Source organism: Triturus cristatus, unplaced genomic scaffold (genome assembly GCF_964204655.1).
Source record: "Triturus cristatus unplaced genomic scaffold, aTriCri1.1 SCAFFOLD_141, whole genome shotgun sequence".
NCBI classification, from domain to species: Eukaryota; Metazoa; Chordata; class Amphibia; order Caudata; family Salamandridae; genus Triturus; species Triturus cristatus.
Genome location: NW_028188323.1, coordinates 593,351 through 618,977, shown reverse-complemented (window position 1 = coordinate 618,977; position 25,627 = coordinate 593,351).

Below are 25,627 nucleotides of genomic sequence, written 5' to 3'. Positions count from 1 at the left end.
CAGACTGACTCACTGACTGACAGACTCACTGACTCACTGACTGACAGACTCACTGACTCACTGACTGAGACTCACTGACTGACAGACTCACTGACTGACAGACTCACTGACTGACAGACTCACTGACTGACAGACTCACTGACTGACAGACTCACTGACTGACAGACTCACTGACTGACAGACTCACTGACTGAGAGACTCACTGACTGACAGACTCACTGACTGACAGACTCACTGACTGACAGACTCACTGACTGACTGACAGACTCACTGACTGACAGACTCACTGACTGACAGACTCACTGACTGACAGACTGACTGACTGACTGACAGACTCACTGACTGACAGACTCACTGACTGACAGACTCACTGACTGACTGACAGACTCACTGACTGACTGACAGACTCACTGACTGACTGACAGACTCACTGACTGACAGACTCACTCACTGACAGACTCACTCACTGACAGACTCACTCACTGACAGACTCACTCACTGAGTGACAGACTCACTCATTGACTCACTGACTCACTCTCACTGACTCACTCTCACTGACTCACTCACTCCCACTGACTGTCCCACTGACTGACTCACTCTCACCGACTGACTCACTCTCACCGACTGACAGACTCACTGACTGACAGACTCACTGACTGACAGACTCACTGACTGACAGACTCACTGACTGACAGACTGACTCACTGACTGACAGACTCACTGACTGAGTGACAGACTGACTCACTGACTGAGTGACAGACTGACTCACTGACTGAGTGACAGACTGACTCACTGACTGAGTGACAGACTGACTCACTGACTGAGTGACTGACTGACTCACTGACTGAGTGACTGACTGACTCACTGACTGACTCACTGACTGACTCACTGACTGACTCACTGACTGACTCACTGACTGACTGACTCACTGACTCACTGACTGACTGACTCACTGACTGACTGACTCACTGACTGACTGACTGACTGACTGACTCACTGACTGACTCACTGACTGACTCACTGACTGACTGACAGAATTCCTGACTCACTGACTCACAGACTCACTGACTGACTGACTCACTGACTGACTGACTCACTGACTGACAGACTCACTGACTGACGGACTCACTGACTGACAGACTCACTGACTGACAGACTCACTGACTGACTGACAGAATTCCTGACTCACTGACTCACAGACTCACTGACTGACTGACTCACTGACTGACTGACTCACTGACTGACAGACTCACTGACTGACGGACTCACTGACTGACAGACTCACTGACTGACAGACTCACTGACTGACAGACTCACTGACTGACTCACTGACTGACTCACTGACTGACTCACTGACTGACTCACTGACTGACTCACTGACTGACTCACTGACTGACTCACTGACTGACTCACTGACTGGCTGACTCACTGACTGGCTGACTCACTGACTGACTGACAGACTCACTGAATGACTCACTGACTGACAGACTCACTGACTGACTGACTGACAGACTCACTGACTGACTGACTGACAGACTCACTGACTGACTGACTGACTCACTGACTGGCTGACTCACTGACTGACAGACTCACTCACTGACAGACTCACTGACTGACAGACTCACTGACTGACTGACAGACTCACTGACTCACTGACTGACAGACTCACTGACTGACTGACTGACTGACAGACTCACTGAATGACTCACTGACTGACTGACTCACTGACTGACAGACTCACTGACTGACAGACTCACTGACTGACTGACAGACTCACTGACTGACTAACTGACAGACTCACTGACTGACTGACTGACTCACTGACTGGCTGACTCACTGACTGACAGACTCACTCACTGACAGACTCACTGACTGACAGACTCACTGACTGACTGACAGACTCACTGACTGACTGACTGACAGACTCACTGACTGACTGACTGACAGACTCACTGACTGACTGACTGACTGACAGACTCACTGAATGACTCACTGACAGACTCACTGACTGACAGACTCACTGACTCACTGACTGAGAGACTCACTGACTGACTGACTGACTGACTCACTGACTGACTGACTCACTGACTGACTCACTGACTGACTCACTGACTGACTGACAGACTGACTCACTGACTGACAGACTCACTGACTCACTGACTGACAGACTCACTGACTCACTGACTGAGACTCACTGACTGACAGACTCACTGACTGACAGACTCACTGACTGACAGACTCACTGACTGACAGACTCACTGACTGACTGACAGACTCACTGACTGACTAACTGACAGACTCACTGACTGACTGACTGACTCACTGACTGGCTGACTCACTGACTGACAGACTCACTCACTGACAGACTCACTGACTGACAGACTCACTGACTGACTGACAGACTCACTGACTGACTGACTGACAGACTCACTGACTGACTGACTGACAGACTCACTGACTGACTGACTGACTGACAGACTCACTGAATGACTCACTGACAGACTCACTGACTGACAGACTCACTGACTCACTGACTGAGAGACTCACTGACTGACTGACTGACTGACTCACTGACTGACTGACTCACTGACTGACTCACTGACTGACTCACTGACTGACTGACAGACTGACTCACTGACTGACAGACTCACTGACTCACTGACTGACAGACTCACTGACTCACTGACTGAGACTCACTGACTGACAGACTCACTGACTGACAGACTCACTGACTGACAGACTCACTGACTGACAGACTCACTGACTGACAGACTCACTGACTGAGAGACTCACTGACTGACAGACTCACTGACTGACAGACTCACTGACTGACAGACTCACTGACTGACTGACAGACTCACTGACTGACAGACTCACTGACTGACAGACTCACTGACTGACTGACAGACTGACTGACTGACTGACAGACTCACTGACTGACAGACTCACTGACTGACAGACTCACTGACTGACAGACTCACTGACTGACTGACAGACTCACTGACTGACTGACAGACTCACTGACTGACTGACAGACTCACTGACTGACAGACTCACTCACTGACAGACTCACTCACTGACAGACTCACTCACTGACAGACTCACTCACTGAGTGACAGACTCACTCACTGACTCACTGACTCACTCATTGACTCACTGACTCACTCTCACTGACTCACTCTCACTGACTCACTCACTCCCACTGACTGTCCCACTGACTGACTCACTCTCACCGACTGACTCACTCTCACCGACTGACAGACTCACTGACTGACAGACTCACTGACTGACAGACTCACTGACTGACAGACTCACTGACTGACAGACTGACTCACTGACTGACAGACTCACTGACTGAGTGACAGACTGACTCACTGACTGAGTGACAGACTGACTCACTGACTGAGTGACAGACTGACTCACTGACTGAGTGACAGACTGACTCACTGACTGAGTGACAGACTGACTCACTGACTGAGTGACTGACTGACTCACTGACTGAGTGACTGACTGACTCACTGACTGACTCACTGACTGACTCACTGACTGGCTGACTCACTGACTGACAGACTCACTCACTGACAGACTCACTGACTGACAGACTCACTGACTGACTGACAGACTCACTGACTGACTGACTGACTCACTGACTGACAGACTCACTGACTGACTGACTCACTGACTGACAGACTCACTGACTGATAGACTCACTCACTGACTGACAGACTCACTCACTCACTGATTGACTGAAAGACTCACTCACTCACTGACAGACTCACTCACTGAGACTCACTCACTGACTGACAGACTCACTGACTACCTGACAGACTCACTGACTGACTGACTCACTGACTGACTGACTGACTCACTGACTGACTGACTCACTGACTGACAGACTCACTGACTGACTGACTCCCTGACTGACAGACTCACTGACTGACTGACAGACTCACTGACTGACAGACTCACTGACTGACAGACTCACTGACTGACAGACTGACTGACTGACTGACAGACTCACTGACTACCTGACAGACTCACTGACTGACTGACTCACTGACTGACTGACTGACTCACTGACTGACTGACTCACTGACTGACAGACTCACTGACTGACAGACTCCCTGACTGACAGACTCACTCACTGACTGACAGACTCACTGACTGACTCACTCACTCACTGACTGACTCACTGACTGACAGACTCACTCACTGACTGACAGACTCACTGACTGACTCACTGACTGACTCACTGACTGTCTCACTGACTGACTGACTCACTGACTGACTCACTGACTGACTCACTGACTGACTCACTGACTGACTCACTGACTAACTCACTGACTGACTCACTGACTGACTCACTGACTGACTGACTCACTCTCACTGACTGACTCACTCTCACTGACTGACTCACTCTCACTGACAGACTCACTCTCACTGACTGACTCACTCTGACTGACAGACTCACTCTCACTGACTGACAGACTTACTCACTGACTCACTGACTGACTCACTGACTGACTGACTCACTGACTGACTGACTCACTGACTCACTGACAGACTGACTCACTGACTGAATGACTCACTGACTGAATGACTCACTGGCTGACTGAATCACTGACAGACTCACTGACTGACTCACTGACTGACTCACTGACTGACTGACTCACTGACTGACTGACTCACTGAATGACTGACTCACTGACTGACTCACTGACTGACAGACTCACTCACTGACTGACTGACAGACTAACTCACTCACTGACTGACAGACTCACTCACTCACTGACAGACTCACTGCCTGACTCACTGACTGACAGACTCACTGACTGACAGACTCACTCACTGACTGACTGACAGACTCACTCACTGACTGACTCACTGACTGACAGACTCACTCACTGACTGACTGACTCACTGACTGACTGACAGACTCACTCACTGACTGACTGACAGACTCACTGACTGACTGACTCACTGACTGACTGACTCACTGACTGACTGACTCACTGACTGACTGACTGACTCACTGACTGACTGACTCACTGACTGACTCACTGACTGACTCACTGACTGACTGACAGACTAACTCACTGACTGTCTCACTCACTGACTGACTCACTGACTGACTCACTGACTGACTCACTGACTGACTGACAGACTAACTCACTGACTGACTCACTGACTGACTCACTGACTGACTCACTGACTAACTCACTGACTAACTCACTGACTGACTCACTGACTGACTCACTGACTGACTCACTGACTGACTGACAGACTGACTCACTGAATGACTCACAGACTGACTCACTGACTGACTCACTGACTGACTGACAGACTAGCTCACTGACTGTCTCACTGACTGACTGACTGACTCACTGACTAACTCACTGACTGACTCACTGACTGACTCACTGACTGACTCACTGACAGACTCACTGACAGACTCACTGACAGACTCACTGACAGACTCACTGACAGACTCACTGACAGACTCACTGACAGACTCACTGACTGCCTGACAGACTCACTGACTCACTCACTGACTCACTCACTGACTCACTCACTGACTCACTCACTGACTCACTGACTGACAGACTCACTCACTGACTGACTGACAGACTCACTCACTGACTGACAGACTCACTCACTGACTGACTGACTGACTCACTGACTGACTCACTGACTGACTGACTCACTGACTGACTGACTGACTCACTGACTGACAGACAGACTCACTGACTGATAGACTCACTCACTGACTGAAAGACTCACTCACTCACTGACAGACTCACTCACTGAGACTCACTCACTGACTGACAGACTCACTGACTGACTGACAGACTCACTGACTGACTGACTCACTGACTGACTGACTGACTCACTGACTGACAGACTCACTGACTGACAGACTCACTGACTGACTGACTCCCTGACTGACAGACTCACTCACTGACTGACAGACTCACTCACTCACTCACTGACTGACAGACTCACTCACTCACTGACTAACAGACTCACTCACTCACTGACTGACAGACTCACTGACTGATAGACTCACTCACTGACTGACTGACAGACTCACTGACTGACTCACTGACTGACAGACTCACTGACTGACTCCCTGACTGACTCACTGACTGACAGACAGACTCACTCACTGACTGACTGACTCACTCACTGACTGACAGACTCACTGACTGACTCACTCACTGACTGACAGACTCACTGACTGACTGACTCACTGACTGACTCACTGATTGACAGACTCACTCACTGACTGACTCACTGACTGACTCACTGACTGACTGACAGACTAACTCACTGACTGACTCACTGACTGACTGACAGACTAACTCACTGACTGACTCACTGACTGACTCACTGACTAACTCACTGACTGACTCACTGACTGACTCACTGACTGACTGACTGACTGACTCACTGACAGACTCACTCACTGACTGACTGACTCACTGACTGACTCACTGACTCACTGACTGACTGACTCACTGACTGACTCACTGACTCACTGGCAGACTGACTCACTGACTGAATGACTCACTGACTGACTGACTGACTGACTCACTGAATGACTGACTGACAGACACACTGACTGACTGACTGACTGACTGACAGACAGACTCACTGACTGACTGACAGACTCACTCACTGACTGACTGACAGACTCACTGACTGACAGACTCACTGACTGACAGACTCACTGACTGACTGACTCCCTGACTGACAGACTCACTCACTGACTGACAGACTCACTCACTCACTCACTGACAGACTCACTCACTCACTGACTAACAGACTCACTCACTCACTGACTGACAGACTCACTGACTGATAGACTCACTCACTCACTGACTGACAGACTCACTGACTGACTCACTGACTGACAGACTCACTGACTGACTCACTGACTGACTCACTGACTCACTGGCAGACTGACTCACTGACTGAATGACTCACTGACTGACTGACTGACTGACTCACTGAATGACTGACTGACAGACACACTGACTGACTGACTGACTGACTGACAGACAGACTCACTGACTGACTGACAGACTCACTCACTGACTGACTGACAGACTCACTGACTGACAGACTCACTCACTGACTGACAGACTCACTGACTGCCTGACAGACTCACTGACTGCCTGACAGACTCACTGACTGACTCACTCACTGACTGACTCACTCACTGACTGACTCACTCACTGACTGACTCACTCTCACTGACTGACTCACTCTCACTGACTGACTCACTCTCACTGACTGACTCACTCTCACTGACTGACTCACTCTCACTTACTGACTCACTCTCACTGACTGACTCACTCTCACTGACTGACTCACTCTCACTGACTGACTCACTCTCACTGACTGACTCACTCTCACTGACTGACAGACTCACTCACTGACTGACTGACTCACTGACTGACACACTGACTGACTGACTCACTGACTGACTCACTGACTCACTGACAGACTGACTCACTGACTGAATGACTCACTGACTGACTGACTCACTGAATGACTGACTGACAGACACACTGACTGACTGACTGACTGACAGACAGACTCACTGACTGACTGACAGACTCACTCACTGACTGACTGACAGACTCACTGACTGACAGACTCACTCACTGACTGACAGACTCACTGACTGACTGACAGACTCACTGACAGACTGACTGACTCACTGACTGACTGACTCACTGACTGAAAGACTCACTGACTGAAAGACTCACTGACTGACAGACTCACTGACTGACTGACTCCCTGACTGACAGACAGACTCACTCACTGACTGACAGACTCACTCACTCACTCACTGACTGACAGACTCACTCACTGACTGACTAACAGACTCACTCACTCACTGACTGACAGACTCACTCACTGACTGACTGACAGACTCACTGACTGACTCACTGACTGACTGACTCACTGACTGACTCCCTGACTGACTCACTGACTGACACAGACTCACTCACTGACTGACTGACTGACTCACTCACTCACTGACTGACAGACTCACTGACTGACTCACTCACTGACTGACAGACTGACTCACTGAATGACTGACTGACAGACACACTGACTGACTGACTGACTGACTGACAGACTCACTCAATGACTGACAGACTCACTCACTCACTGATTGACTGAAAGACTCACTCACTCACTGACAGACTCACTCACTGAGACTCACTCACTGACTGACAGACTCACTGACTACCTGACAGACTCACTGACTGACTGACTCACTGACTGACTGACTGACTCACTGACTGACTGACTCACTGACTGACAGACTCACTGACTGACTGACTGACTGACTCACTGAATGACTGACTGACAGACACACTGACTGACTGACTGACTGACAGACAGACTCACTGACTGACTGACAGACTCACTCACTGACTGACTGACAGACTCACTGACTGACAGACTCACTCACTGACTGACAGACTCACTGACTGACTGACAGACTCACTGACAGACTGACTGACTCACTGACAGACTGACTGACTCACTGACTGACTGACTAACAGACTCACTCACTCACTGACTGACAGACTCACTCACTGACTGACTGACAGACTCACTGACTGACTCACTGACTGACTGACTCACTGACTGACTCCCTGACTGACTCACTGACTGACAGACAGACTCACTCACTGACTGACTGACTCACTCACTGACTGACAGACTCACTGACTGACTCACTCACTGACTGACAGACTGACTCACTGAATGACTGACTGACAGACACACTGACTGACTGACTGACTGACAGACTCACTGACTGACTGACAGACTCACTCACTGACTGACAGACTCACTCACTCACTGATTGACTGAAAGACTCACTCACTCACTGACAGGCTGACTCACTGACTGACTCACTGACTAACTCACTGACTGACTCACTGACTCACTGACTGACTCACTGACTGACTCACTGACTGACTCACTGACTCACTGACAGACTCACTGACAGACTCACTGACAGACTCACTGACTGCCTGACAGACTCACTGACTGACTGACCCACTCTCACTGACTGACTCACTCTCACTGACTGACTCACTCTCACTGACAGACTCACTCTCACTTACTGACTCACTCTCACTGACTGACTCACTCTCACTGACTGACTCACTCTGACTGACAGACTCACTCTCACTGACTGACAGACTTACTCACTGACTGACTGACAGACTCACTGACTGACTCACTGACTGACTGACTCACTGACTGACTGACTCACTGACTCACTGACAGACTGACTCACTGACTGAATGACTCACTGACTGACTGAATCACTGACAGACTCACTGACTGACTCACTGACTGACTCACTGACTGACTGACTCACTGACTGACTGACTCACTGAATGACTGACTGACTCACTGACTGACTCACTGACTGACAGACTCACTCACTGACTGACTGACAGACTAACTCACTCACTGACTGACAGACTCACTCACTCACTGACAGACTCACTGCCTGACTCACTGACTGACAGACTCACTGACTGACAGACTCACTCACTGACTGACTGACAGACTCACTCACTGACTCACTGACTGACTGACTCACTGACTGACTGACAGACTCACTCACTGACTGACTGACAGACTCACTGACTGACTGACTCACTGACTGACTGACTGACTCACTGACTGACTGACTCACTGACTGACTCACTGACTGACTGACAGACTAACTCACTGACTGTCTCACTGACTGACTGACTCACTGACTGACTCACTGACTGACTCACTGACTGACTGACAGACTGACTCACTGACTGACTGACAGACTAACTCACTGACTGTCTCACTGACTGACTGACTCACTGACTGACTCACTGACTGACTCACTGACTGACTCACTGACTAACTCACTGACTAACTCACTGACTGACTCACTGACTCATTGACTGACTCACTGACTGACTCACTGACTGACTGACAGACTGACTCACTGAATGACTCACAGACTGACTCACTGACTGACTCACTGACTGACTGACAGACTAGCTCACTGACTGTCTCACTGACTGACTGACTGACTCACTGACTGACTCACTGACTAACTCACTGACTGACTCACTGACTGACTCACTGACTGACTCACTGACTGACTCACTGACTGACTCACTGACAGACTCACTGACAGACTCACTGACAGACTCACTGACAGACTCACTGACTGCCTGACAGACTCACTGACTCACTCACTGACTCACTCACTGACTCACTGACTGACTGACAGACTCACTGACTGACAGACTCACTCACTGACTGACTGACAGACTCACTGACTGACAGACTCACTCACTCACTGATTGACAGACTCACTGACTGACAAACTAACTGACTGACTCACTGACTGACAGACTCACTGACAGACTGACTGACTCACTGACTGACTCACTGACTGACTGACTGACTCACTGACTGACAGACTCACTGACTGATAGACTCACTCACTGACTGACAGACTCACTGACTGACTGACAGACTCACTGACTGACTGACTGACTCACTGACTGACTGACTGACTCAATGACTGACTGACTCACTGACTGACAGACTCACTGACTGACAGACTCACTGACTGACTGACTCCCTGACTGACAGACTCACTCACTGACTGACAGACTCACTCACTCACTCACTGACAGACTCACTCACTCACTGACTAACAGACTCACTCACTCACTGACTGACAGACTCACTGACTGATAGACTCACTCACTCACTGACTGACAGACTCACTGACTGACTCACTGACTGACAGACTCACTGACTGACTCCCTGACTGACTCACTGACTGACAAACAGACTCACTCACTGACTGACTGACTGACTCACTGACTGACAGACTAACTGACTGACTCACTCACTGACTGACAGACTCACTGACTGACTGACAGACTCACTCACTGACTGACTCACTGACTGACTCACTGATTGACAGACTCACTCACTGACTGACTCACTGACTGGCTCACTGACTGACTGACAGACTAACTCACTGACTGTCTCACTGACTGACTGACTCACTGACTGACTCACTGACTAACTCACTGACTGACTCACTGACTGACTCACTGACTGACTGACTGACTCACTGACTGACTCACTGACAGACTCACTGACAGACTCACTGACTGACTCACTGACTCACTGACTGACTGACTCACTGACTGACAGACTCACTGACTGACAGACTCACTGACTGACAGACTGACTGACAGACTGACTGACAGACTGACTCACTGACTGACTCACTGACTGACTCACTGACACAGACTGACTCACTGACTGACTGACAGACTGACTCACTGACTGACAGACTCACTGACTGACAGACTCACTGACTGACAGACTGACTGACAGACTGACTGACAGACTGACTCACTGACTGACTCACTGACTGACTGACTCACTGACTCACTGACTGACTGACTCACTGACTGACTGACTCATTGACTGACTGACTCATTGACTGACTGACTGACTCACTGACTGACTCACTGACTGACTGACAGACTCACTGACTGACAGACTCACTGACTGACAGACTCACTCACTGAGTGACAGACTCACTCACTGACTGACTGACAGACTCACTGACTGACAGACTCACTGACTGACAGACTCACTGACTGACAGACTCACTCACTGAGTGACAGACTGACTCACTGAGTGACAGACTGACTCACTGACTGACTGACTGACTGACTGACTGACTGACTGACAGACTGACTGACAGACTCACTAACTCACTGACTCACTCACTCACTCACTGACTCACTCACTCACTCACTGACTCACTCTCACTGACTCACTCTCACTGACTCACTCACTCCCACTGACTGACTCACTCCCACTGACTGACTCACTCCCACTGACTGACTCACTCCCACTGACTGACTCACTCTCACTGACTGACTAACTCTCACTGACTGACAGGCTCACTGACTGACAGACTCACTGACTGACAGACTCACTGACTGACAGACTCACTGACTCACAGACTCACAGACTCACAGACTCACTGACTCACAGACTCACTGACTCACAGACTGACTCACTGACAGACTCACTGACAGACTCACTGACTGACTGACAGACTCACTGACTGACTGACAGACTCACTGACTGACTGACAGACTGACAGACTGACAGACTGACAGACTGACAGACTGACAGACTGACAGACTGACAGACTGACTGACTGACTGACTGACTGACAGACTCACTGACTGACAGACTCACTGACTGACAGACAGACTCACTGACTGACAGACTGACTCACTGACTGACAGACAGACTCACTGACTGACAGACTCACTGACTCACTGACTGACAGACTCACTGACTCACTGACTGAGACTCACTGACTGACAGACTCACTGACTGACAGACTCACTGACTGACAGACTCACTGACTGACAGACTCACTGACTGACAGACTCACTGACTGACAGACTCACTGACTGACAGACTCACTGACTGAGAGACTCACTGACTGAGAGACTCACTGACTGAGAGACTCACTGACTGAGAGACTCACTGACTGACAGACTCACTGACTGACAGACTCACTGACTGACTGACAGACTCACTGACTGACTGACAGACTCACTGACTGACTGACAGACTCACTGACTGACTGACAGACTCACTGACTGACTGACAGACTCACTGACTGACTGACAGACTCACTGACTGACAGACTCACTCACTGACAGACTCACTCACTGACAGACTCACTCACTGAGTGACAGACTCACTCACTGAGTGACAGACTCACTCACTGACTCACTGACTCACTCATTGACTCACTGACTCACTCTCACTGACTCACTCTCACTGACTCACTCACTCCCACTGACTGTCCCACTGACTGACTCACTCTCACCGACTGACTCACTCTCACCGACTGACAGACTCACTGACTGACAGACTCACTGACTGACAGACTCACTGACTGAGAGACTCACTGACTGACAGACTGACTCACTGACTGACAGACTCACTGACTGAGTGACAGACTGACTCACTGACTGAGTGACAGACTGACTCACTGACTGAGTGACAGACTGACTCACTGACTGAGTGACAGACTGACTCACTGACTGAGTGACAGACTGACTCACTGACTGAGTGACTGACTGACTCACTGACTGAGTGACTGACTGACTCACTGACTGACTCACTGACTGACTGACTGACTGACTGACTGACTGACTGACTCACTGACTGACTGACTCACTGACTGACTGACTCACTGACTGACTGACTCACTGACTCACTGACTGACTCACTGACTGACTCACTGACTGACTCACTGACTGACTCACTGACTGACTGACAGAATTCCTGACTCACTGACTCACAGACTCACTGACTGACTGACTCACTGACTGACTGACTCACTGACTGACAGACTCACTGACTGACAGACTCACTGACTGACAGACTCACTGACTGACTCACTGACTGACTGACTCACTGACTGACTGACTCACTGACTGACTCACTGACTGACTCACTGACTGACTGACTCACTGACTCACTGACTGACTCACTGACTGGCTGACTCACTGACTGACTGACAGACTCACTGAATGACTCACTGACTGACAGACTCACTGACTGACTGACTGACAGACTCACTGACTGACTGACTGACAGACTCACTGACTGACTGACTGACTCACTGACTGGCTGACTCACTGACTGACAGACTCACTCACTGACAGACTCACTGACTGACAGACTCACTGACTGACAGACTCACTGACTGACTGACAGACTCACTGACTGACTGACTGACAGACTCACTGACTGACTGACTGACAGACTCACTGAATGACTCACTGACTGACTCACTGACTGACTGACTCACTGACTCACTGACAGACTGACTCACTGACTGAATGACTCACTGACTGACTGAATCACTGACAGACTCACTGACTGACTCACTGACTGACTCACTGACTGACTGACTCACTGACTGACTGACTCACTGAATGACTGACTGACTCACTGACTGACTCACTGACTGACAGACTCACTCACTGACTGACTGACAGACTAACTCACTCACTGACTGACAGACTCACTCACTCACTGACAGACTCACTGCCTGACTCACTGACTGACAGACTCACTGACTGACAGACTCACTCACTGACTGACTGACAGACTCACTCACTGACTGACTCACTGACTGACAGACTCACTCACTGACTGACTGACTCACTGACTGACTGACAGACTCACTCACTGACTGACTGACAGACTCACTGACTGACTGACTCACTGACTGACTGACTGACTGACTCACTGACTGACTCACTGACTGACTCACTGACTGACTGACTGACAGACTAACTCACTGACTGTCTCACTCACTGACTGACTCACTGACTGACTCACTGACTGACTCACTGACTGACTGACAGACTAACTCACTGACTGTCTCACTGACTGACTGACTCACTGACTGACTCACTGACTGACTCACTGACTGACTCACTGACTGACTCACTGACTGACTCACTGACTGACTCACTGACTGACTCACTGACTGACTGACAGACTGACTCACTGAATGACTCACTGAATGACTCACAGACTGACTCACTGACTGACTCACTGACTGACTGACAGACTAGCTCACTGACTGTCTCACTGACTGACTGACTGACTCACTGACTGACTCACTGACTAACTCACTGACTGACTCACTGACTGACTCACTGACTGACTCACTGACAGACTCACTGACAGACTCACTGACAGACTCACTGACAGACTCACTGACAGACTCACTGACAGACTCACTGACAGACTCACTGACAGACTCACTGACTGCCTGACAGACTCACTGACTCACTCACTGACTCACTCACTGACTCACTCACTGACTCACTGACTGACAGACTCACTCACTGACTGACTGACAGACTCACTCACTGACTGACAGACTCACTCACTGACTGACTGACTGACTCACTGACTGACTGACTCACTGACTGACTGACTCACTGACTGACTGACTGACTCACTGACTGACAGACTCACTGACTGATAGACTCACTCACTGACTGACAGACTCACTCACTCACTGATTGACTGAAAGACTCACTCACTCACTGACAGACTCACTCACTGAGACTCACTCACTGACTGACAGACTCACTGACTGACTGACAGACTCACTGACTGACTGACTCACTGACTGACTGACTGACTCACTGACTGACAGACTCACTGACTGACAGACTCACTGACTGACTGACTCCCTGACTGACAGACTCACTCACTGACTGACAGACTCACTCACTCACTCACTGACTGACAGACTCACTCACTCACTGACTAACAGACTCACTCACTCACTGACTGACAGACTCACTGACTGATAGACTCACTCACTGACTGACTGACAGACTCACTGACTGACTCACTGACTGACAGACTCACTGACTGACTCCCTGACTGACTCACTGACTGACAGACAGACTCACTCACTGACTGACTGACTCACTCACTGACTGACAGACTCACTGACTGACAGACTCACTGACTGACAGACTCACTGACTGACAGACTCACTCACTGACTGACAGACTCACTGACTGACTGACAGACTCACTCACTGACTGACTCACTGACTGACTCACTGATTGACAGACTCACTCACTGACTGACTCACTGACTGACTCACTGACTGACTGACAGACTAACTCACTGACTGTCTCACTGACTGACTGACTCACTGACTGACTCACTGACTGACTCACTGACTAACTCACTGACTGACTCACTGACTGACTCACTGACTGACTCACTGACTGACTGACTCACTGACAGACTCACTGACAGACTCACTGACTGACTCACTCACTGACTGACTCACTCACTGACTGACTCACTCACTGACTGACTCACTCACTGACTGACTCACTCACTGACTGACTCACTCTCACTGACTGACTCACTCTCACTGACTGACTCACTCTCACTGACTGACTCACTCTCACTGACTGACTCACTCTCACTGACTGACAGACTCACTCACTGACTGACTGACTCACTGACTCACTGACTGACTGACTCACTGACTGACTCACTGACTCACTGGCAGACTGACTCACTGACTGAATGACTCACTGACTGACTGACTGACTGACTCACTGAATGACTGACTGACAGACACACTGACTGACTGACTGACTGACAGACAGACTCACTGACTGACTGACAGACTCACTCACTGACTGACTGACAGACTCACTGACTGACAGACTCACTCACTGACTGACAGACTCACTGACTGCCTGACAGACTCACTGACTGCCTGACAGACTCACTGACTGCCTGACAGACTCACTGACTGACTCACTCACTGACTGACTCACTCACTGACTGACTCACTCACTGACTGACTCACTCTCACTGACTGACTCACTCTCACTGACTGACTCACTCTCACTGACTGACTCACTCTCACTTACTGACTCACTCTCACTGACTGACTCACTCTCACTGACTGACTCACTCTCACTGACTGACTCACTCTCACTGACTGACTCACTCTCACTGACTGACAGACTCACTCACTGACTGACTGACTCACTGACTGACACTGACTGACTGACTCACTGACTGACTCACTGACTCACTGACAGACTGACTCACTGACTGAATGACTCACTGACTGAATGACTGACTGACTCACTGAATGACTGACTGACAGACACACTGACTGACTGACTGACTGACTGACAGACAGACTCACTGACTGACTGACAGACTCACTCACTGACTGACTGACAGACTCACTGACTGACAGACTCACTCACTGACTGACAGACTCACTGACTGACTGACAGACTCACTGACAGACTGACTGACTCACTGACTGACTGACTCACTGACTGACTGACTCACTGACTGAAAGACTCACTGACTGACAGACTCACTGACTGACTGACTCCCTGACTGACAGACAGACTCACTCACTGACTGACAGACTCACTCACTCACTCACTGACTGACAGACTCACTCACTCACTGACTGACTAACAGACTCACTCACTCACTGACTGACAGACTCACTCACTGACTGACTGACAGACTCACTGACTGACTCACTGACTGACTGACTCACTGACTGACTCCCTGACTGACTCACTGACTGACAGACAGACTCACTCACTGACTGACTGACTGACTCACTCACTGACTGACAGACTCACTGACTGACTCACTCACTGACTGACAGACTGACTCACTGAATGACTGACTGACAGACACACTGACTGACTGACTGACTGACTGACAGACTCACTCAATGACTGACAGACTCACTCACTCACTGATTGACTGAAAGACTCACTCACTCACTGACAGACTCACTCACTGAGACTCACTCACTGACTGACAGACTCACTGACTACCTGACAGACTCACTGACTGACTGACTCACTGACTGACTGACTCACTGACTGACTGACTCACTGACTGACAGACTCACTGACTGACTGACTGACTGACTCACTGAATGACTGACTGACAGACACACTGACTGACTGACTGACTGACTGACAGACAGACTCACTGACTGACTGACAGACTCACTCACTGACTGACTGACAGACTCACTCACTGACTGACTGACAGACTCACTGACTGACAGACTCACTCACTGACTGACAGACTCACTGACTGACTGACAGACTCACTGACAGACTGACTCACTGACTGACTGACTCACTGACTGACAGACTCACTGACTGACAGACTCACTGACTGACTGACAGACTCACTCACTGACTGACTGACAGACTCACTGACTGACAGACTCACTGACAGACTGACTGACAGACTCACTGACTGACTGACAGACTCACTGACAGACTGACTGACTCACTGACTGACTGACTCACTGACTGACTGACTGACTCACTGACTGACAGACTCACTGACTGACAGACTCACTGACTGACAGACTCACTGACTGACAGACTCACTGACTGACTGACTCCCTGACTGACAGACAGACTCACTCACTGACTGACAGACTCACTCACTCACTCACTGACTGACAGACTCACTCACTGACTGACTAACAGACTCACTCACTCACTGACTGACAGACTCACTCACTGACTGACTGACAGACTCACTGACTGACTCACTGACTGACTGACTCACTGACTGAGTGACTGACTGACTCACTGACTGACTCACTGACTGACTCACTGACTGACTGACTGACAGACAGACTCACTCACTGACTGACTGACTCACTCACTGACTGACAGACTCACTGACTGACTCACTCACTGACTGACAGACTGACTCACTGAATGACTGACTGACAGACACACTGACTGACTGACTGACTGACAGACTCACTGACTGACTGACAGACTCACTCACTGACTGACAGACTCACTCACTCACTGATTGACTGAAAGACTCACTCACTCACTGACAGACTGACTCACTGACTGACTCACTGACTAACTCACTGACTGACTCACTGACTGACTCACTGACAGACTCACTGACAGACTCACTGACAGACTCACTGACTGACTCACTGACTGACTCACTGACAGACTCACTGACAGACTCACTGACTGCCTGACAGACTCACTGACTGACTGACCCACTCTCACTGACTGACTCACTCTCACTGACTGACTCACTCTCACTTACTGACTCACTCTCACTGACTGACTCACTCTCACTTACTGACTCACTCTCACTGACTGACTCACTCTCACTGACTGACTTACTCTGACTGACAGACTCACTCTCACTGACTGACAGACTTACTCACTGACTGACTGACAGACTCACTGACTGACTCACTGACTGACTGACTCACTGACTCACTGACAGACTGACTCACTGACTGACTGAATCACTGACAGACTCACTGACTGACTCACTGACTGACTCACTGACTGACTGACTCACTGACTGACTGACTCACTGAATGACTGACTGACTCACTGACTGACTCACTGACTGACAGACTCACTCACTGACTGACTGACAGACTAACTCACTCACTGACTGACAGACTCACTCACTCACTGACAGACTCACTGCCTGACTCACTGACTGACAGACTCACTGACTGACAGACTCACTCACTGACTGACTGACAGACTCACTCACTGACTGACTCACTGACTGACAGACTCACTCACTGACTGACTGACTCACTGACTGACTGACAGACTCACTCACTCACTGACTGACTGACAGACTCACTGACTGACTGACTCACTGACTGACTGACTGACTCACTGACTGACTGACTCACTGACTGACTCACTGACTGACTGACAGACTAACTCACTGACTGACTCACTGACTGACTCACTGACTGACTGACAGACTGACTCACTGACTGACTGACAGACTAACTCACTGACTGTCTCACTGACTGACTGACTCACTGACTGACTCACTGACTGACTGACTCACTGACTAACTCACTGACTAACTCACTGACTAACTCACTGACTGACTCACTGACTCATTGACTGACTCACTGACTGACTCACTGACTGACTGACAGACTGACTCACTGAATGACTCACAGACTGACTCACTGACTGACTCACTGACTGACTCACTGACTGACTGACAGACTAGCTCACTGACTGTCTCACTGACTGACTGACTGACTCACTGACTGACTCACTGACTAACTCACTGACTAACTCACTGACTGACTCACTGACTGACTCACTGACTGACTCACTGACTGACTCACTGACTGACTCACTGACAGACTCACTGACAGACTCACTGACAGACTCACTGACAGACTCACTGACTGCCTGACAGACTCACTGACTCACTCACTGACTCACTCACTGACTCACTGACTGACTGACAGACTCACTGACTGACAGACTCACTCACTGACTGACTGACAGACTCACTGACTGACAGACTCACTCACTCACTGATTGACAGACTCACTGACTGACAAACTAACTGACTGACTCACTGACTGACAGACTCACTGACAGACTGACTGACTCACTGACTGACTCACTGACTGACTGACTCACTGACTGACAGACTCACTGACTGATAGACTCACTCACTGACTGACAGACTCACTGACTGACTGACAGACTCACTGACTGACTGACTGACTCACTGACTGACTGACTGACTCAATGACTGACTGACTCACTGACTGACAGACTCACTGACTGACAGACTCACTGACTGACTGACTCCCTGACTGACAGACTCACTCACTGACTGACAGACTCACTCACTCACTCACTGACTGACAGACTCACTCACTCACTGACTAACAGACTCACTCACTCACTGACTGACAGACTCACTGACTGATAGACTCACTCACTCACTGACTGACAGACTCACTGACTGACTCACTGACTGACAGACTCACTGACTGACTCCCTGACTGACTCACTGACTGACAAACAGACTCACTCACTGACTGACTGACTGACTCACTGACTGACAGACTAACTGACTGACTCACTCACTGACTGACAGACTGACTGACTGACTCACTCACTGACTGACTGACAGACAGACTCACTGACTGACTGACTCACTGACTGACAGACTAACTGACTGACTCACTCACTGACTGACAGACTCACTGACTGACTGACAGACTCACTCACTGACTGACTCACTGACTGACTCACTGATTGACAGACTCACTCACTGACTGACTCACTGACTGGCTCACTGACTGACTGACAGACTGACTCACTGACTGACTCACTGACTAACTCACTGACTGACTCACTGACTGACTCACTGACTGACTGACTGACTGACTGACTCACTGACTGACTCACTGACAGACTCACTGACTGACTCACTGACTGACTCACTGACTGACTCACTGACTCACTGACTGACAGACTCACTGACTGACAGACTGACTCACTGACTGACAGACTCACTGACTGACAGACTCACTGACTGACAGACTGACTCACTGACTGACTCACTGACTGACTCACTGACTGACTGACAGACTGACTCACTGACTGTCTCACTGACTGACTGACTCACTGACTGACTGACAGACTAACTCACTGACTGACTCACTGACTGACTCACTGACTGACTCACTGACTGACTGACTCACTGACTCACTGACTGACTCACTGACTGGCTGACTCACTGACTGACTGACAGACTCACTGAATGACTCACTGACTGACAGACTCACTGACTGACTGACTGACAGACTCACTGACTGACTGACTGACTCACTGACTGACAGACTGACTGACAGACTGACTGACTGACTGACTGACTGACTGACTGACTCACAGACTGACTGACAGACTGACAGACTGACTGACTGACAGACTCACTGACTGACAGACTCACTCACTGACAGACTCACTCACTGAGTGACAGACTCACTCACTGACTCACTGACTCACTCATTGACTCACTGACTCACTCTCACTGACTCACTCTCACTGACTCACTCACTCCCACTGACTGTCCCACTGACTGACTCACTCTCACCGACTGACTCACTCTCACCGACTGACAGACTCACTGACTGACAGACTCACTGACTGACAGACTCACTGACTGAGAGACTCACTGACTGACAGACTGACTCACTGACTGACAGACTCACTGACTGAGTGACAGACTGACTCACTGACTGAGTGACAGACTGACTCACTGACTGAGTGACAGACTGACTCACTGACTGAGTGACAGACTGACTCACTGACTGAGTGACAGACTGACTCACTGACTGAGTGACAGACTGACTCACTGACTGAGTGACTGACTGACTCACTGACTGAGTGACTGACTGACTCACTGACTGACTCACTGACTGACTCACTGACTGACTGACTGACTGACTCACTGACTGACTCACTGACTCACTGACTGACTGACTCACTGACTGACTGACTCACTGACTGACTGACTCACTGACACACTGACTGACTCACTGACTGACTCACTGACTGACTCACTGACTGACTGACAGAATTCCTGACTCACTGACTCACAGACTCACTGACTGACTGACTCACTGACTGACTGACTCACTGACTGACAGACTCACTGACTGACAGACTCACTGACTGACAGACTCACTGACTGACAGACTCACTGACTGACTCACTGACTGACTGACTCACTGACTGACTCACTGACTGACTCACTGACTGACTGACTCACTGACTCACTGACTGACTCACTGACTGGCTGACTCACTGACTGACTGACAGACTCACTGAATGACTCACTGACTGACAGACTCACTGACTGACTGACTGACAGACTCACTGACTGACTGACTGACTCACTGACTGACTGACTGACTCACTGACTGGCTGACTCACTGACTGGCTGACTCACTGACTGACAGACTCACTCACTGACAGACAGACTCACTGACTGACAGACTCACTGACTGACTGACAGACTCACTGACTGACTGACAGACTAACTCACTGACTGTCTCACTGACTGACTGACTGACTGACTGACTCACTGACTGACTCACTGACTGACTCACTGACTGACTCACTGACTGACTGACTGACTCACTGATTGACTCACTGACAGACTCACTGACAGACTCACTGACAGACTCACTGAGACTCACTGACTGCCTGACAGACTCACTGACTGACTGACTGACTCACTCACTGACTAACTCACTCACTGACTGACTCACTCACTGACTGACTCACTCTCACTGACTGACTGACTCACTCTCACTGACTGACTCACTCTCACTGACTGACTCACTCTCACTTACTGACTCACTCTCACTGACTGACTCACTCTCACTGACTGACTCACTCTCACTGACTGACAGACTCACTGACTGACTGACTGACAGACTCACTCACTGACTGACTCACTGACTGACTGACTCACTCACTGACTGACTCACTGACTGACTCACTGACAGACTGACTCACTGACTGAATGACTCACTGACTGACTGACTCACTGAATGACTGACTTACAGACACACTGACTGACTGACTGACTGACTGACAGACAGACTCACTGACTGACTGACAGACTCACTGACTGACTGACAGACTCACTGACTGACTGACAGACTCACTGACTGACTGACAGACTCACTCACTGACTGACTGACTCACTGACTGACTGACCGACTCACTAACTGGCTGACAGACTCACTGACTGACTGACAGACTCACTGACAGACTCACTCACTGACTGACTGACAGACTCACTCACTGACTGACTGACTGACTCACTGACTGACTGACTCACTCACTGATTGACTCACTGACTGACTCACTCACTGACTGACTCAGTCACTGACTCACTCTCAGTGACTGACTCACTCTCACTGAATGACTCACTCACACTCACTCACTCACTCACTGACTCACTCACTGACTGACTCACTCACTGACTGACTGACTCACTGACTGACTGACTCACTCACTGACTGACTCACTCACTCACTGACTCACTCACTCACTGACTGACTCACTCACGGACACTCACTCACTCACTCACTGACTGACAGACTCACTGACTGACTGACAGATTCACTCACTTGAGGAAATATGAATTTTGTGATCAGTTATGTCCCCTATCGTAGACCCCAACGGCTCCATGTGCATGCTATAAGTACATGTATGTTCCCTCCTATTCCACTTTTGAAGACGCAAATATATGTGCGTCCACCGTCAACATGTCCTCTCTCAGATCCGCCATGAATGGGTCAGATATTCCATTCCTAAGTATGAAAGGCCACCGACTTTATATGGTTCACTTTCCACATTTCTACAGATTCAGGCGAGTAGGCCCGAATTCTGTCATCAAGCCTTTTCTGCCTTCTGCCTCTGAAAGCTCCAGTCTGAGCCCGCATCTGTGACCATGAACTTTGTCTTACTCCCTGCGCGGCTAACGGTGCCTGATCCAGCCCGTCGCCTGCCAAAAACTGTATTTCACCTTCAAGATTATCTCCTTCGTTCCTCATCCGATGCATTCCTGTCTAGTAGTTTAGGTAAACATTCCTCCAGCTACCGTGCACAGGGCCAGGCCTCGCTGCCCTCATGCAAGTAATTCATAGCCCCGTCACCATGGAATATTCCTACCCCCTCGCATCTAGTGTAGACACTTAGACGCTTGTACACGCACTAACAGTCAGTATAGTCAGTATAGAATAAGATTCTATCCTAAGATACCTCTCTTTTTGGATAACACAGTTCTTTAAACATAGGATATTAGATATGATTTGGGATTAGGTTGACATAACCCCAGACTTCTGTCTCCACATGTAGAGCTAAATGTCAAGTCCCCTTCACCCTCTAGTTGCACGTCAATCACACGTCATGCGGCTGCGCGCGCATCTCTGCCAACTATTTCTGCTGACATTGCAGGATTCTCTTATGGATCCACCCACATATTACATCATGTATGATGACGTTTATTAAATTACGCCCTCTATTAGCTACGTATGCACCTTTTATCAGCTGTTACGCCTCTTGCATCTGTTTTACTGTAATGCCTTTTCTATAAAAATGATTACCTATCAATAATATATGCCCCTTCCTTCCTGAACTTTCGTGGTGATGGAATAGAAGGCCCATAATTCGAATTGTGTTCCTTTGTATAGGAATAAAGCCTTTTTAAACCCTCTAATACCACGGATTCTGCCTCTCATTTTACTGAGTTATTCTTAGACAGACTTTACCGCATAAAAAATAGTACCGGTAACGAAATATTTACCACATAAATTGGCGCCCGAATAGGGACACTTTCTCATCTCACGCGCCGGCGGTGCGTTGCAGGCCCGGTCTCCTGCCACAGCTGAACGGACAACAAAAACGCGTATCTGCAGGATTTCCTGTGTCTCCTTCCGGCCAAGCGGGGACGACTGAGGCTGCGATCAACACCCAGACGAGGCGGTGAGAAGTGCGAAGTATCCCGACCAGAGCCTAGCTGAGAGAGCAAGATCCGAGGTATACAGAGACCCGCCAGGTTCCGAAGTTCCGAGTCCGGTCGAGTCGAGTCCAGTCCCGTCCAGTTTCAAGTTCTGTTCCGAGGCCTTCCGTTCCGAGCTACCCGGTGAGTACCATTACCGGGGAGGCATTTAACGTGCACATAGTCTGTGCCGGTCAAGACGGGTTTGGGTACACAAATCCGGTCTGCACTGTTTTAGCAGTGTATCTGTACTGTTTAGCAGTATATATAGTATGTTGTGCATATAAATAAGTATTATCCAGTGTCAGTATAATGTCAGTAACTAGTTTCTTATTAGTTATCATTGTTCGTTAAAACTGTTAAGCGTTAAATGTTTTAAATACGTTCTATATATATTGTGGTATGAATGACTGTTCATTATTGTGTTTTCTCGTACAAAGTGTGTTCTAGAAACAAGATCTAAAAATGCCGCTCTTTTCGAAACTAAGACAAATCAAAACTAGAAAAGGGGTACTCGAAGAAGCCGTTCCCATCCCACCGAGGGACACTCCAGGGTACT